This window comes from Sapajus apella, unplaced genomic scaffold (genome assembly GCF_009761245.1).
Source record: "Sapajus apella isolate SASKATOON/1434 unplaced genomic scaffold, GSC_monkey_1.0 scaffold114, whole genome shotgun sequence".
NCBI classification, from domain to species: domain Eukaryota; kingdom Metazoa; phylum Chordata; class Mammalia; order Primates; family Cebidae; genus Sapajus; species Sapajus apella.
Genome location: NW_022437054.1, coordinates 2,423,542 through 2,440,586, shown reverse-complemented (window position 1 = coordinate 2,440,586; position 17,045 = coordinate 2,423,542). Strand labels below are relative to the sequence as shown.

At 43.1% G+C, this 17,045-nt stretch overlaps 1 protein-coding gene across 3 annotated transcripts in view; it reads right to left on the bottom strand.

Moving 5' to 3' along the window:
• Positions 1-17,045, bottom strand: part of SACS (sacsin molecular chaperone) — a 100,493-nt gene that overhangs the window by 82,974 nt on the left and 474 nt on the right. The gene's annotated exons all lie outside the window — the stretch shown is intronic.

Below are 17,045 nucleotides of genomic sequence, written 5' to 3'. Positions count from 1 at the left end.
ATAGGAAACAAAAATGAGAGCAGAATTAATTAAAGAGAAAACAAAGATACAGTGGGGACTAACAGAAAAAATAAAATTTAATTATTTAAAAACACTACTAACATTGGCAAACTTCTGGAGGACTGATCAAGGTAAAAGAAAAAAGTCACCCAGGCATAGTGGTTCATGCCAGTAATCCTAGCACTTTGAGAGGCCAAGGACGCCAGATCACTTGAGCCCAGGAGTTTGAGACCAGCCTAACCAACATGGTGAAACCCCATCTCTACTAAAAAGACAAAATTAGCTGGGCGTGGTGGCACATGCCTGTAATCCCAGCTACTTGGGAGGCTGAGGCAGGAGAATTGCTTGAACCCGGGAGGCCGAAGTTACAGTGAGCCAAGATCGCGCCATTGCACTCCAGCCTGGGCAACAAGAAATTCCATCTCGAAAAAAAAATAGGAGAAGGGAGCTGTTTTAAAGAGCAAATTAAAAGGCAAATCTTGGGCTTACCAGTGATAATGATATTTCTCAATCTCTATTTCTACTCAGCATGTATTGGAGGGAGCAGCCAGAACAAGACAGGAAAAAACAAAGAGGAACAGGGAGGAGGGGATGAAGGGAACAAAAGAGTCACTATTCATAGATAGAGTATTCCACAAAATTCAGACAAACTGACAATATTAATAATAGATTTTTTTCAAGATTATTGTTATAAATTAAATTGCATTTTACATACCAGCAAGAGTTTAAGTAAAAAGTGTTTGTTAATGATAGACATTTACCATAGCAAGAAAAAAATGTTATCTTGGAATAATTATTATTTTATTATTTTATTTTATTTCTGAGACGGAGTCTCACTCTCTTGCCAGGCTGGAATGCAATGGCTTTATCTCGGCTCGCTGCAACCTCTGCCTCCTGGGTTTAAGCAATTCTCCTGCTTCAGCTTCCTGAGTAGCTGGGGCTACAGGTGCGCACCACCACGCCCAGCTAATTTTTGTATTTTTAGTAGAAATGGAGTTTCACCATGTTGGCCAGGATAGTCTTGATCTCTTAACCTCATGATCTGCCTGCGTCAGGCTCCCAAAGTGCTGGGCTTACAGGCAGCAGCCACCGGGCCTGGGAGTAATAATTATAATGAAAGAACTTGTATAGGAATTTTAGAAAGAAAATCTATAAACTTAAATGAAAGACATTAAAGAGACCCTTTCAAAAATGGAGATATGTGCATGATTAACCAGAAGGTTCAGTATCATTGAAATGTCAGCTCTCCTCAGATTGATCTTTTAATTCAAAGCAATTTGAATCAAAACCCTAACAACCTTGTAAAATAAAAAGACAATAACCAAAGACACTACTTAAGAAGAAGAGGGAAGGCTTGCTCTAGAAGATATTAAGCTTTAACATGAAACCAAAATGATTATGTGGCATTCACACAGGAACAATCAAAGAGAGTAAAAGGCTCAGAGACAGACCCTTGCGTTAATGGGAACCTGATACATGAAAGAGGTATCAGTGTGGTTGAGTGGAGGAAAGCTGGGCCATTCCAAAAATGTTACTGGGGCAAGTGCTTAACTAAATGGAAACAAGCACAAAAATTTTTCTATACCCCACACTGTGTACAGGTATCAATTCTAGGTGATTAAGCACATAAGTGAGAAAATCAAACCTTAAAAATTTTAGAAGGAAGTGGAACACAGTATCTTTATGGCTTCAGAGTAGAAAAGAATTCTTTAAACTACAAATAGAAAGCGGTAACCCTAAATGAAAGGATTGTTAAATTCAAACTACAAGCCCGGGCGTGGTGGCTCACACCTGTAATCCCAGCACTTTGGAACACTGATGCAGGCAGATCCCCTGAGCTCAGGAGTTTGAGACCAACCTGGGCAACATAGCAAAACCCCATCTCTACAAAAAATACAAAAATTAGTCAGGCATGGTGGCACATGGCTGTAGTCACAAGTACTAGGGAGGCTGAGGTGGGAGGATCACTTGCGCTCAGGAGGCAGATACTGTAGTGAGCTTAGAACATCACTGCACTCCAGCCTGGGAGCAAGATTCTATCTCAAAAAAAAGTTCAAGCTACATTAAAATTAAGAACTTCTGCTCACCTACGTCGAGCTACATAAAATAGAAGATATTTGCCACACAGCAATCAGCAAAGGCTTTGTGTTCAGAATATAGAAAGAATTCTTGAAAATAAAACAAGAAACAACCATAGGGAAAAGTGGAGAGCAACAGGCTGCAATTTATATTTAGTCTTTCATATGCATAAAACCTTCATTTAAATATCATACAAAGACTATCTCTGCTTATAATGAAATAGAGATATATTTAGTTCAACTTAATTTTTACTGTTTTAAATTACAGAAATGCTTTTTGTTCCTTAATAATTATATACTTAACGTTTTACAAGATTTTTAGAGGTATGTTTCTCTTGCATATAAATTCTCATCTGATATGTGTCCACATTTGAGTACTTTAATATAGCACCCATTTCCTTTTTTTTTTTTTTTTTCCTGAGATGAAGTCTCGCTTTGTTGCCCAGGCTGGAGTGCAGTGGTGCCATCTCCGCTCACTGTAACCTCTGCCTCTTGGGTTCAAGCGATTCACCTGTCTCAGCGTCCCAAATAGCTGGGATTACAGGCAGTCACCACCATGCCCAGCTAATTTTTGTATTTTCAGTAGGGGCAGGGATTCGCCATGTTGGCCAGGATGGTCCCGAACTCCTGACCTCAAGTGAGCCACCTGCCTCACCCTTCCAAAGTGCTGGGTTTACAGGCGTGAGCCACAGCGCCCAACCAGAATATCATTTTTTAATCTAGCATTTGTGACTACCAAGGTGCCCATGGGTGTGTCTCCACAGGCAGCGCCCTCTTGGTGGGGAGAGTGGGTGGCGAGTTTCTGTGCTCCCTCCACCCACCCCATCATCCGGGAACTTGCACTCCTGCACACGTGGTGGAGAAGGCGCCATTTTGGCCGAGGAGGCTGCTGGGTAAGACGTTCCTGAGGCTCTGCTCAGGGCCAGGAGATGTGGGACAAGCGCTGGACTTGGGGCCCCAGAGACGTACCACACCGGACTGCCCGACTGGAGTGGGCTGGTGCCCGAGAGCGAGAGCACGGCCCGTTGGGGGGCCTGGGTGAACCTGCAGGGCGGCTCCCCCACGGCACCAGGGGCCCGTCCCGCGCGGTTCAGACACCAGAGCCGAGAGGGGCCGCGCCGAGACCACGGGCCCTCCAAGAAAGCCGCGGAGCCCGCCAGCGGCGCCAGGGACTGCCGAAAGCTTCGGCAAGGTAAGGCCTGGACCAACACGGCTTTTAGCGCCTTTTTCCGGTGGTGGTGAATTTCTGCAACGTGGGTAGGCCCCGTTCGGGGCTGCCGTAGCCATTTGCAGGCCTGAGAGACCCACGATGGGAAATCTAGACAGGGCTCGATTCGGTCCGCCATTTCATTTCCCAGTGTGGTTTCTCATGTTTCTTGGGAAACTAGGCCTGGGTGAGTTACTTCTCCATGCCACCCTTTCTTTCTTGAATTTCTTCGAGTGCGCAGCTGCTATTTTTCCTTTTATATTGCAATCTCGAGTCCCACACTTTTTTCCGTTCTAATCTGTGCGTCCTCCATGCAAAGCCTGTGGTGGGTCTTGCTCTGGGGCTAGTTGAGCAGCTTTGCACTCCTGTTGCATGGAGGAGTTTCATCGCTGTTTCTGTGTGTGTTCACATTCTGTTACGAGTTACTTATCTTGAGAATGATTGAGAACTGTTTTCGTAGTTTAAAAGAATATATATTCTTTGGGGAGATGATTTTATTGCATTTGTCCAGAGAATATGTGACCATTCAGTCATTGAGGACTGGTGTGTACCCCTGGGGACTGGGTGTCCATATGGAGCCTGATGTCACTCCGGGCCTAGCTGCCCACATGGGTCCTGGTGTCCCCTTGGAGTCTGATATTCCCTAAGGGCCTGGGCATCCACTTGGGTCCTGATGTTCGCCTAGGACCCGGTGTTCACCTAGGGCCTAAGAGTCACCTGGGGAGTGGGTATGTCCCTTGGGCCTCATGTCCACCTGTGGTGTAGGTAGCTGCTATGTGGGGCCTATGTGTCAACCTGGTGCCTGATGTCCACCTGTGGATTAGATACCTACCTGGGCCTTCTGTTCACCTTGGACTTGGTGTCTACCTGGAACCAAGATGGAGTCTGACAGACACCTAGGGCCTGGCCTGGTACTTTTCTGAGGTATGACTGTGAACCTGGGGACTAAAATCTACATGGAGTCCAGTGTCTACCTTGGGTCTGATGTCCACCTGGGGCCCAATGTTAAGCTGGCACCTGGTACTTAGCAAGGGCCTGAGTGTCCACCCTGGGCTTGATTTCAGCTGGGCCCTGAAGTTCTCCTAGTTCCTAGTGTCCACCTGAGGCCTTGGTGTCAGCCTGGGACCAGACATCCACCCGGGCCTGAGTGTTATCCAGTGCCTGAGAACTTCCTGGGCCTGGATGTCCACATGGGACCTAGATGTGCACCTGGGGCCTGATGTTCACCAGATGGGGGCCTAGGTATCCACCTGGGGCCTGGCGTCCACCCAGGACATTTGGAGTCAAGTGTTCACCTGGAGCCAGAGTGTCCATCAGGGGCCTGTTTTTGACCTGGGACCTGGGCATTTACCTGGGGCCTCAGTGCCCAATTGGGGGCTGACATCTACTTGGCTGTTGGTGTCTACCAGGGCCTAATGTCCACTAGAGTCCTGGGTATCCTCCTGGGGCCTGGTGTCTACCTAAAGTGTCCACCTGGGGCCTGTTGTTTACCTGGGTCTTAGGTATCCACCTGGGACCTGGTGTGCACCTGGGGCCTATGTCCACTTTGGGCCTGTTGTTCCTCTGGGGCCTTGTGTCCACCTGGCCCCTGGGTGTCAGCTTGGTACTGATGTCCACCTGTGGCTTCCATAGCCACCTGGGCCCTGGTGGTCATTTGAAGCCTGGTGTTCTCCAGGGACCTGATGTCAACCTGAGGTGTAGATATTCATCTGGGTCCTGGGTGTCCACCTGGGGCCAGATGTCTAGCTCTGGTCTGTGTCCCCTTGGGGCCTGATATTCACCAGGGGCCTAGGCATGTACTTGGCACCTGGTATCCATGTGGATTGTGCTGTCCCATGAGGATTGATATTCAGCTGGGGACTGAGTATCCACCAGGGGCTGGGTATCCACCTCAGGCCTATTGTACTCCTGGGACCTGAGTGTTTTCCTGGGGTCTGATATCCACCGAGTCCTGTTGCCTACAAAAAGCCTCATGTCCCCCTTGAGCCTAGATGTCCACCTGTCCTTGGTATCCTCTATGGAATGGGTGTCCACCTGTGACATTGTGTTCATCTGTGGCATGGGTGTGAGCCTCATATACACCTTGAGTCCAGTGTCCACCTGGGTCCTAATGTCCATTTGGGGCCTGATGTCCACATGGAAACTGGGTATTCACACCTGTAGCCTGATGTCCACCGGGAACTGGATGTTAGCCTGGGATCAGGGTGTCTACCTGGGGCCTACTGTTCACTGTGGCCCTGGTATTTACCTAGGGCGTAGACATCCACTTGAGGCCTGAAGTTTAAGTGGGGCCTGGTGTTCAACTGGGGCCCATGTGTCAACTTGGGAACAGACATACACCAAAATGCCTGATGTCCACCTGGGGCCTAGCATATACCTGGGGTCTTGTGTCCAACTTGCGCCTGATATAAACCTGGGGACTGGTATTTACCTACAGCCTGAGTGTCCACCCATGGTGTATCTAAGTAAGTAACAACATTTGAGAGGTTATCAGGCCAGTATGTAAACATGGAAATATCCAGTCATAATAACTAGAAAAAAGTTATGTGCAAAGGAGCTTTTTGATGTACCTTATTATATCATTGAATGGAACATGACCTTTCATTAAACAAGTTCCTAACACATGTTTTATGGAATCTAATAAATGAGATTTCAGAGGCTAGTAGGCCTATATATAAACATATGAAAATTCAGCTCTGAAACTAAAAAGAAGCCATGTGAGAAGAAGCTTTGTGATGTGCTTTATTATATCACTGAACGTAACCTGTGTTCTTATTAAAGAAGTTCTAAGCACATGTTTTGTACAAACTAAGGAATGACATTTCAGAGGCTATTAGGCCTACATACGAATATACGGATATTTATCCTTAATAACTAAAAACAATCTGTGCACAAAGCAGCTTTGCTATGTGGTGTTTCATATCACTGACTGGAACCTGTGTTTTCATTAAACAATTTCCAAACACATATTTTGTAAAACCTAAGGAATGACATTCCAGAGGCTATTATGTCTTATGAATATTCAAATATCCATCCCTAATAACTAAAACAGTCTGTGTGCGAAGATGCTTTGTGATGTGCTGTTTCATATAACTGAAAGAAACCTGTGTTTCTACTAAACACGTACCAGAAACACATTTTGTAGAATCTAACTAATGAAATATCAGATATTATTAGGCCTATATATGAACATAAGAATATCCAGACCTATTAACTAGAAAAAAGCTATGTGTGATGAAGTGCTTTATTGTATCACTGAATGAAATGTGAGTTTCCATTAAACATGTTGTAAAAACACATATTGTAGAATCTATTTAATGAGATTTCAGAGGCTATTAGGCCTATATATAAACATATGAAAATCCAGCCCGAGTAACAAGCTATGTGAGTAGAAGCTTTGTGATTTGCTGTTTTATATCAACGATTGGAACCTGCACTTTTATTAAACAACTTCCAAAACACATTCTTTAGCACCCAAGAAATGACGTTTCAGAGGCTATTAGATCTGTATATGAATATACAAATATCCATCCCTAATAACTAGAAACAATCTGTGTATGAATAAGCTTTGTGATGTGCTCTTTCACATCACTGAATGGAACCTGTGCTTTTTTGTTTTTGTTTTGTTTTGTTTTTTTGAGGCAGAGTCTTGCTCTGTCGCCAGGTGCCAGGCTGGAGCGCAGTGACGCAATCTCAGCTCACTGCAACCTCTGCTTCCCGGGTTCAAGCAATTCTCCTGCCTCGGCCTCCCAAGTAGCTGGGACTACAGGCGTGTGCCACCACACCCAGCTAATTTTTGTATTTTAGTAGAGACGGGGTTTCACCATGTTGGTCAGGATGGCCTTGGTCTCTTAACCTCGTGATCCACCCGCCTTGGCCTCCCAGAGTGCTGGGATTATAGGCGTGAGCCGCCACACCTGGCCAGAACTTGTGTTTTTATTAAGTTCCAAACACACATTTTGTAGGACCTGCAGAATGACGTTACATAGGCTATTAGGCCTATATATGAATAAATAAATATCCCTAATAACAAAAAACAATCTATGTGTGAAGAAGCTTTGGGGTATGCTGTTTGATATCACTGAATGGAACCAGTCTTGCTGTTAAACAAGTTCCAAAAGCACATATTATGAGCATCTAAGTAATGACATTTCAGAGATTATTAGGCCTATATATGAACCTACAAATATCCAGCCCTAATAACTAGAAAAAAGCTATGTGGGAAGAACCTTTGTGATGTGCTTTATTATATCACTGAATGGAACTTGAGTTTTCATTAAACAAGTTCCAAACATATGTTTTGTGGAATCTAATTAATGAGATTTCAGAAGCTTTTAGGCTTATATATAAACCTATGAATATGCGGCCCTAATAACTTAAAAGCAAGCTATGTGTGAAGAAGCTTTGAGCTTTGTGATATACTATTTTATACGAATGAATGAAACTCGTGTTTTTGTTAAACAAGTTTCAAGCACTCGTTTTTTTGAACCTAAGCAATGACATTTCAAAGGATATTAGGCCTATGTATGACTATACGAGTATCCATCCCTAGTAACTAAAAACAGCTTTGTGATGTGTTGTTTTGTATCAGTGTATGGAACCTGTGTTTTTATGAAACAAGTTCCAAACATGTTTTGTAGAATCTACAAAAATGACAGTTCAGAGGCTATTAGCTTTATATGTGAACATACAAATATCCAGTAGTAATAACTAGAAACAAGCTATGTGTGAAGAAACTTTTTGATGTGCTTTATTATATCACTGAATGCAAACGGAATTTCCATTAAACAATTTCCAAGCACATTTTGGAGAATCTAAGAAATGAGATTTCAGGCTGGGTATGGTAGCTCACACCTGTAATGCCAGCACTTTGGGAGGCTGAGGCGAGTGGATCACCTGAGGTCAGGAGTTTGAGACCAGCCTGACCAACATGGAGAAACCCCATCTCTACTAAAAATACAATATTAGCTGGGTGTCATGGCACATGCCTATAATCCCAGCTCCTCAGGAGGCTGAGGCAGGAGGACCGCTTGAACCTGGGAGGCAGAGGTTGCAGTGAGCCGAGATTGTGCCATTGCACTCTAGCCTGGGCAACAAGAGTGAAACTCCATCTCAAAAAAAAAAGAGATTTCAGAGGCAATTACACCTATATATAAACATACAGATTTTCAGCCCTAATAATGAAAAACAGGCTATGTGAGGAGAAGCTTTCTGATGTGCTCTTTTATATAAGTGAATGGAACCTGTTTCCATGAAACAAGTTCCAAACACATGTTTTGTAGAATCTCAGATATGACATTTCAGGGGCTATTAGACCTATATATGAACATTCAGTTCTAATAACGAAAACCAAGCTATGTGCAAAGAAGCTTTGTGATATGCTGTTTTAAATCACTGAATGGAGCCTGAGTTTGCATTAAACAAGTAGAAACACATTTTACGAATCTAAATAAGTACATTTCTGAGGTAAGCCTATATATGGACATATGAATATCCAGCCCAATTAATTATTAAGACAATATGAGTGAAGGAGCTTTGTAATGTGCTTTATTATATCACTGACTGGAACCTGTTGTTCCATTGTGTCCAGCGGTGGCCTGGGTATGAGCCTAGTGCCTGGTGTACACTTCAAGTCCAGTGTCTATGTGGGACCTGATATCCATCTGGGGACTGGTGTCCACTTGGGGCCTGATGTCTACATGGGAACTGGGCATTCACCTGGAACCTGATATCCATCTGGAGCCAAATATTCCCCTCGGGTCATGGTGTCCACCTGGGGCTTGATGTTCGCCAGGGGCCTAGGTGTCTGCCTGGGGCCTCCTGTTCATCTTGGCCCTGATATTTACCTGGGGACTGGACATCCACTTGGGGCCTGGTGTTCATCCAGAGCCTGGTGTTCAGCTGGGACCGATGTGTCCATCTGGGACCTGACATACACCAGGTGTATGCCTGATGTCCATCTGGAGCCCGGTTTCCACCTGGGACCTGAATGTACATGGAGCCTTGTGTCCACCCAGGGTCTGGTATTAACATGGGCATCCACCAGGGGCCTGATGTTCAGCTGGGGCCTGGAGTCCACCCAGGACTTATGTACCAAACTGGGGTCTGGCATCAACGTGGTATGATGTCCAGTGTCCACCTGGAGTCCAGTGTCACTTGGGGCATGATATGCTGAGGCCTTGGTGTCCACTGGGGCCTTATATCCATAGCGGTGGGAGGAGGGGGATATCATTGTCCCTATGGGCCCTGCCTGCCATTTTCGTAGGGAGAGTGGGTGTGGAGTTTCTGTGCCCCTGCCCCTCAGCATCCAGGAATTCACCTTCCTATACACATGGTGGGGAAGATGCCATTTTTGCCCACTTGGCACCCAGGTAAGTCGCCCCTACTGCTCTGCTCAGGACATGAAGATCTGAGGTGGGTGCTGGACTTGGAGCCCCAGAGCCTCACCTCACCTGACTGCCTGCGAGAGTCAGCTTGTGCCTGTGAGCTAGAGTGTGGCCACTGGGAGTCTGTGTAACAAGGCAAAGAATATTAGCATATACAAAATTTTTATATAGTTGAAATGTTATTGATAGTAAAATTAAAATGCAGTATGATAGGATTACCTTGTAGGAGCATGGTATTTTCATATTGCTAAAGAGATTTCATAGGGATGATTTTATTTCAGTCTCATTACAGCCCAGTGATTTGATAGGGAATTGTGAATTTCATTATACAGAGAAGGAAACTGGTGCTTAGAAGAGTCCAGCAACAGCCTATACTTTGTTTAAATCTTGGTGGCTCCCAGCTCTTTCTTCTTCCCCACAACCGAGTACATGACACAAGTATAGGCCTTCTGCGAACCCAGAAAATCTGAGCCAGGTCTCCGTTAATTTAGAAAGTTTATTTTGCCAAGGTAGAGGATGCATCCCTTACACAGCCTCAGGAAGTCCTGATGACATGTGCCCAAAGTGGTCAGGGCACAGCTTGGTTTTATACATTTAGGGAGACATAGACATCAATTAGTGTATGTAAGAGGTACAGGCCAGATGCAGTGGCTCACATCTGTAATCCCAGCACTTTGGAAGGCCAAAGCGGGTAGATCACCTAAGGTTAGAAGTTCAAGACCAGCCTGGCCAACATGGTAAAACAGTGTCTCTCCAAAAATACAAAAATTAGCCAGACATGATGGCCAGTGCCTGTAATCCCATCTCCTTGGGAGGTTGAGATGGAAGAATCACTTGAACCCAGGGGGCTGGAGGTTGCAGTGAAGCGAGATTGTGCCATTGCACTGCAGCCTGGGCAACAGATTGAGACTCTGTCTCAAAAAAAAAAAAAGAAGTACACTGATTGAGTGTGGACGACTTGAAGCAAAGGCAGAAGACTGGAAGTGGGAAGGGAGCTTCCAGGTCACAGATAGATGATAAACGGTTAGGTTACATTCGTTTGAGTTTCTGATTAGCCTTTGCAAAGGAGGCAAATCTGTCTCAGTGAGTAGAGGAATGACTTTGAATAAAATGGGAGGCAGGTTTGCCCTAAGCGGTTCCTGGCTTGAGATTTCCTTGGTGATTTTGGGATCCTAAGATATTTTCCTTTCACACCCTCAAACCTCATTTCTTCCTCCTCCTCTTTCTGAAAGGTAGGAAAGCTGCTTCTACCCTACTGTTTGGGGAGTGGCACCACCTGATGGAAGAAATCGGTCTTAGGTGTTCTCACCATGGCTTGAGAATCACATAATCTCCTTGTGCCTGACTTTCCTCAACCCTGAACAGGGCCAGCTTGCCTTATTCATGAACTGTGTTGTAACAGCACTTAGTCAACTGCAGACAGCTTTTGCAAATATTAGATACTACTACCATTGCTGATGTGGTATTTTTTAACACATGAAGTGACGTGAAATGTGTTCATGATATTCTGTGTGCAATGATTCATGACCTCTTCTCATGCTTCAGGGGACAAAACGATCAGTGCTGTCCAACAGCTGTTAGGGACGGGGACTCCCCTCCTCTCCAGCTTGAAACCTGAAGCTGCTGCCAACAGCTAACAAGCATGTGTGCACTCAGTGACCTCCTGGTCTTCTCGGCAAAAATATCCTATTTTGGCATCTAGGCTTGACCCACAGTAGGAAGACTTGGCACTACCGTACATATGATCTCATTAAAGGAGTAGGAAGATTAACATGCCAGCTGATGTTTGGATGGGAAAAGTTCTTTGAGTTACACAGTTTGAAACAGAAACAGCCAGGAGACTCGGGACTTAAATCACAACCATTGTATAAATAATGGGTGCTGTTCCCTGAGCTGAACGCTGCCCTTTGGCAGAGGTAGGCGGGAGAAGGTGTGGGAAGTGAAGAAGCTCCTGAGGTGACAAGGTGAATTGCACCAGAGAGAAGGGGGATAAAGCAAGCTTCCCAGGAACTGGCACAGGGACACCTTGCTGTCCCCAGAGGACTGGACAAGAAAGGCCTCTCTTGCAGGGATGAGGTTAAAATACAATCAGGATCCACTGGGTTGCTTTATCTCCTTTGATATGCTGCCTTGTCTGTTTAAGGGTGTCTTTGGGACTAGTAAGTCCCTCTTCCCTGAAGGACTCGTTCCCTTTTCACTCACAGACACGCCCCTGCAACTGCACCTGGCAAAATAGCTTGAGTTTCCTTAGAAACGCTCTGAGAAAGGAATAGAGGCAGAATTGCCCTTGGTGATCTCCTGAGAATGGGTTCTATGTTCATCTGAAGATGGGAATGAAAAATTCATCCTTTTTTATCCTGTTTGGCCAAATTCATATATGGTTCAGTCCTCTGGGATATGGTGAAAGCTGACCCTTGAAAGCCCCTAACATTAAAAAACAAGGACCCAAATGCAGACAGACTTCAGGACCACAGAACGCCTCCATGAGAATTATCAGCAAAGCAATCATCTTACCCTCCTGACTTCAGGAGAAAACGTGAGTCAGCAAAGACTAAATTGTTTTAAAAATGGAATCTTTGCAAAATGGAAAAATCAAATGAATTCACACTATAAATCAGTGGACTTTTAAGGCACAGCAAACATTATGGATGACATTAATGAAAGACCCGTGTCGGCATAGTATGCTGCTGGAAAGGTCAGGGTCACCACAGCCACTGCCCGACCTTAAATATAATCCAGAAATTGAATATGTACATAGTTTCTAGAACACCAAAGGTGAAGCTAAAGGTGAGTGCTACTGCTCTTTGTATGTGCGTAATTAAAGATTTTGATGTAAAATGTCAAATAGAAAAGATAGAGTATTTCAGATTTAATAAGAAAAATATATGAATTATTACCCCAGTGTTCAAATCCCTCTGTGTCATACAAATGTTTCTTGTCTACTTTGCTGAAAGTTCCTCAAGAATATCTTATTCACCTTTGACTCCCCTACTTAGGTTTATGGATACAGAAAGTATTCAATAAAGATTGAAAAATTTAGTCACTTTATCCAATTTGTAGATAATAAAACTACACATATTTTGTATGTAGTTTATCTAACCCCATATTCTAGCTTGTCAACTGGCAGAGCTAATTGTGGGAGGCTGGGGACTGGCACTGAAATAGAAGGACCCAGAGTCTTAGGTTTGCCTTCAAAAGCTGTTTATCCTCAAAGATAAAATTTTACATAAAAATAACATCAGATATAGTGAATTGTATGGTATGTGAATATCTCAATAAAGTTGTTAAATGAAATATTAAAAATAGATTAGATGACTAAAATATATTTGACTTTTAAGCGTCATTTCAGAATACTTGATAATATCTTAATTGCTACTATCTGATAACTGACTTTTTGAAGGGAAAAATAATATTCAATTACTTCTTTAAAAACTAACTCTTGGGAGGGCTGACCCTGTGCAGCCATGGCAGAGGCTCACTAAACTGTTACTCAGTCTTTGAGGTGGGGATTTTTAACCTGAGTCCCATTTAAGGAGGAAGCTGAGGCTGCAGGAGGTTAACTGTGAGAACTAGTATGATGTGGAGCCAGGTTCCAAAACCCAATCTATCTTACTCCAAATACATTTAAAATCTTGGGTATTTTTTTTTTATTCTTAATAGGGACTCTCAGGAATATGATGGTAAATTGAACATAGATCAGTTCTTCGTTATCAGGATTGTCTCTGAATGGTCAGTTAGCATAAACATTTAATGAACACTATTGACTGGGCTCACACCTCTAATCCTGACACGTTGGGAGGCTGAGGCAGGCAGCTCACTGGCGATCAGGGTTCAAGACCAGCCTGGACAACATGGTGAAACTCCGCCTCTACTAAAAATACAAAAATTAGCTGGGCCTGGTAGCAGCCACTTGTATATAATTCCATCTACTCAGGAAGCTGAGGCAGGAGAATCACTGGAACCTGAGAGGTGGAGGTTGCAATGAGCCAAGATCGCACCTCTAGCCTGGGTGACAGAGTTAGACAACATCTCAAAATTAATTAATTAATTAAACTAAAGGGAGGCTGGGTGCGGTGGCTCACGCCTGTAATCCCAGCACTTTGGGAGGCTGAGGTGGGTGGATCATGAGATTGGGAGATCGAGACCATCCTGGCCAACATCGTGAAACCCCATCTGTACTGAAAATATAAAAATTAGCTGGGCGTGGTGGTGTGCGCCTGTAGTCCCAGCTACTTTGGGAGGCTGAGGCAGGGGAATCGCTTTAACCCAGGAGGCAGAGGTTACAGTGAGCCGACATCATGCCACTGCACTCCAGCTTGGCAACAGAGAAAGACTCCATCTCAAAAAAAAAAAAAAAAAAAAAACTAAAGGGATATTTGGTATAATTGACAGAAAACTCATAAAGACTGGTTGTAACTTATGTTTGAAGCTTAAAGACTTAACAAACTAATATCTTTAAGCTTTAAGTAGCTATCATTTAATTTATCAATTAAAGCTCTGTTTATGTCATATTGCCAGATTTAGCAAATAGAAATTATAAACATATACACCTTAAGTTTTAGTTTCAGATAAACCATGAATTTTTTTAGTATGTTTCTGTCTTATGCAATATTTTGTGTATTTTATCTTGTAACCCTATTAGAATTTTTAAAATAGTTAAATGTATTACTGCATTAAAAACAAAGAAAAAAGCCTAAATTATTGCTATGTAAAAATATGCGCAAATTCTATTTGCATATAAAATTCAAATACTTGTTTCTAGCACCTACTACTTTAATGAAGTAAGGAGGTTTATAAAATTTAAATGATCACCCATAATTATATTAGGGTGGCTTTGATTTATTTTTAAATGTCATTTCAGAACATATTAAATTAAAAGGTTATGTAGACTGTGAAGCCCTCATTTTCTGCCCTAGATGACAGATTAATAGTTTAACCTTGAGCAGAATATTTAAAACAAATGTTTGTTTTGATGTAAGGTTATTATAAGTGGACCATAGATCTTTCCTGACAAAACCCAGAACCAGTGTGGCACCTTGGGTTTCATATCATCATAAACTTGAAGTGCCTTGAGGGGGATACCATGGTAGGAACAGAACTCAAGAGTTCAGTCTGAGAACTAACTCACTGATGCTCACTGAGAGAATCGAGTCTTACCATCTCTTCAACCTTTCTTTTTACTAATAAATACTTGGGGTTCTACTCTCAAGCTTACATTTTGTAATCGGCAAAATGGGGCTGCCTGTTTCATAAGGTTATTGCAAGAATCAATGAGACAAAAGCATTTTATTTGATCAAATAATTCTTATAAACTGAGGGTACCCTTAAGAGAGCTATCTGAATCACTCAGCCAGAACTTGAAAGAAATTTAAAGATTATTCAGTGTCTCTTACCGTAGAGATGACATTAAAAGGCTTTCTCATTAGCACAAAGAGAAGCCAAAGCAGGGCTAGAGCCACACCCTTTGGTCCTCAATCCAGGGCTTTTCCTAACTTCACTATGTTCCCCCTTAGTTAGGGGTGCAACAGCCTTATCCTAGACGCTAAAATCTGACACAGTGTCCTAAGTGTAGAGTTCAAGGAAAGACAAGATGGCAGGAGAAAGGCATATAAAGTAGAAATTAAAATAGTAACAGGATTGGCAATGCAAAGAGCAAACTACCACCCAGGCTGTCCAAGATCATAATAGCAATGGGAATTGTTCTGACTTCCAATTTGGCATCCTCCACATCAATCACATTTAGCGATCCTCATGTAGGCTTATGGTGGGAGCGGTCAATATCATCACTGCTGCTGTCATGAAGGATTTAGGAAGAGTTGTACAAAGGGAATTGGCCTTCCCTCTTCCAAAGAATACTCTTATGGCAACATGGAAACATCGGCATTCTTTTTATACACAAGAGGTCTTAGAACAGTGTTTTGTGCATAGCAAGAACCAAATATAGATTTTGTAGTGATCAGAACTCATTCAGATGCACTCAGCCAGAAGTTCATTTAAAAATTTATTCCTTTAGGGAAATGGTGCATGAACCGCTCTGGCATTCTTCACCATGGATGGGTGGTTAGGTAGATGGTGGACTGAGTGAGAAAACAACAAAACTCTTACTAAATAGTGACACCATTTGAAGAACCTTGCTAGGGGCCTTGACATACATCACCTGGTTTCAGCCCTGTGACCATTAAGTGAATAATTGCATCATGTCTGACACAGGAAGGAACTGAGGCTCGCAGAAGTAACGGGGATTGTGAGGGGCTGCAGAGTGAGGATGTGGTAGAGCTGAGGGCTTCTGCGGACAGATCCAGTTTAAAGCAACAGTTCATGAGATGCTTTGGATGTAAGCAAACGTCAGTCTTCAAGGGCTTTAATTGGACTTTTCTTCCTATTATGTGAAGAATAGAAAACACTTAATCATGGGAAACGTTCTCTATAAACCGAGTAAGATATAAGGAAGATACAGAAATGTGGAAAATCTGGTTTGCTTTGTTTGAAAGAAAGACTGAAGGAGTCTTTAAGACCCAAGGAGAAAAGAAAGAAAAAATTGCCCATTCAAACAGCCCAGGCAGATGAAGAAAGGATGAAGAGGACCGCTAAGGAGGGGAAAGGAAAGGAGACTGGGGGTGATTGTCACAGCCCAAAGTGAGACTTCCAGGCAAGATTAGGGAAAGCCATCTGGATGGTCATAAGTGAAACTGTTGGGACATCATGAGCCTGCATTAACCTAGAATGCGTCTGATTATCAATGGGCAGCTTAAGAAAAACAATACTTGTCATGTGGCAAATACAGCGGAATTAAGTGTCAATTATTATTTCTTTTTTTTAGTCCATGACCCGCTGAATCAATTACTTTTATCTGCACTGATGGAAAATGAAGAGTTCCCCTTCAAAACAACTTCAGGGCAGCTTGTGCTTGGGAAGCAAGCACGTGGAATCAGCCTGGCTTCTGCCTTCTTCTTAAGCAGAACAGGCTTTATCCATCTTCAGAGGTAGAATAAAATTAAAGACAAAATAATTGATATGTGATAATAGGAACAAATCCAGTCCTCTTCTCTGAGGTATTAACCTTATTATAAGGAAGAAGAAAAGACAGCAAGAGAGAGGTTTTGTTGCTAGAGCTGGAAAACTCTTTCAGATAATCTAATAATCACTTATTAGAATAAAACTAAATATGTGAAATGTTTTTAACAAAAAGCAGGATTTTCAAATATTATATAAGCTAACCATAACATGGCATTGTTTGAAGGCATGCTCTTTAAAGTGAGAGCGATTCTATAACTGTAAGCTACTTTCAGAATCCCATCTTATTGTTGCTAGTCTCTGGACCCCACACTGTGTTACTGCAGTGGCTCCATTGTGGCCGTGCAGGGCGACCCGGGT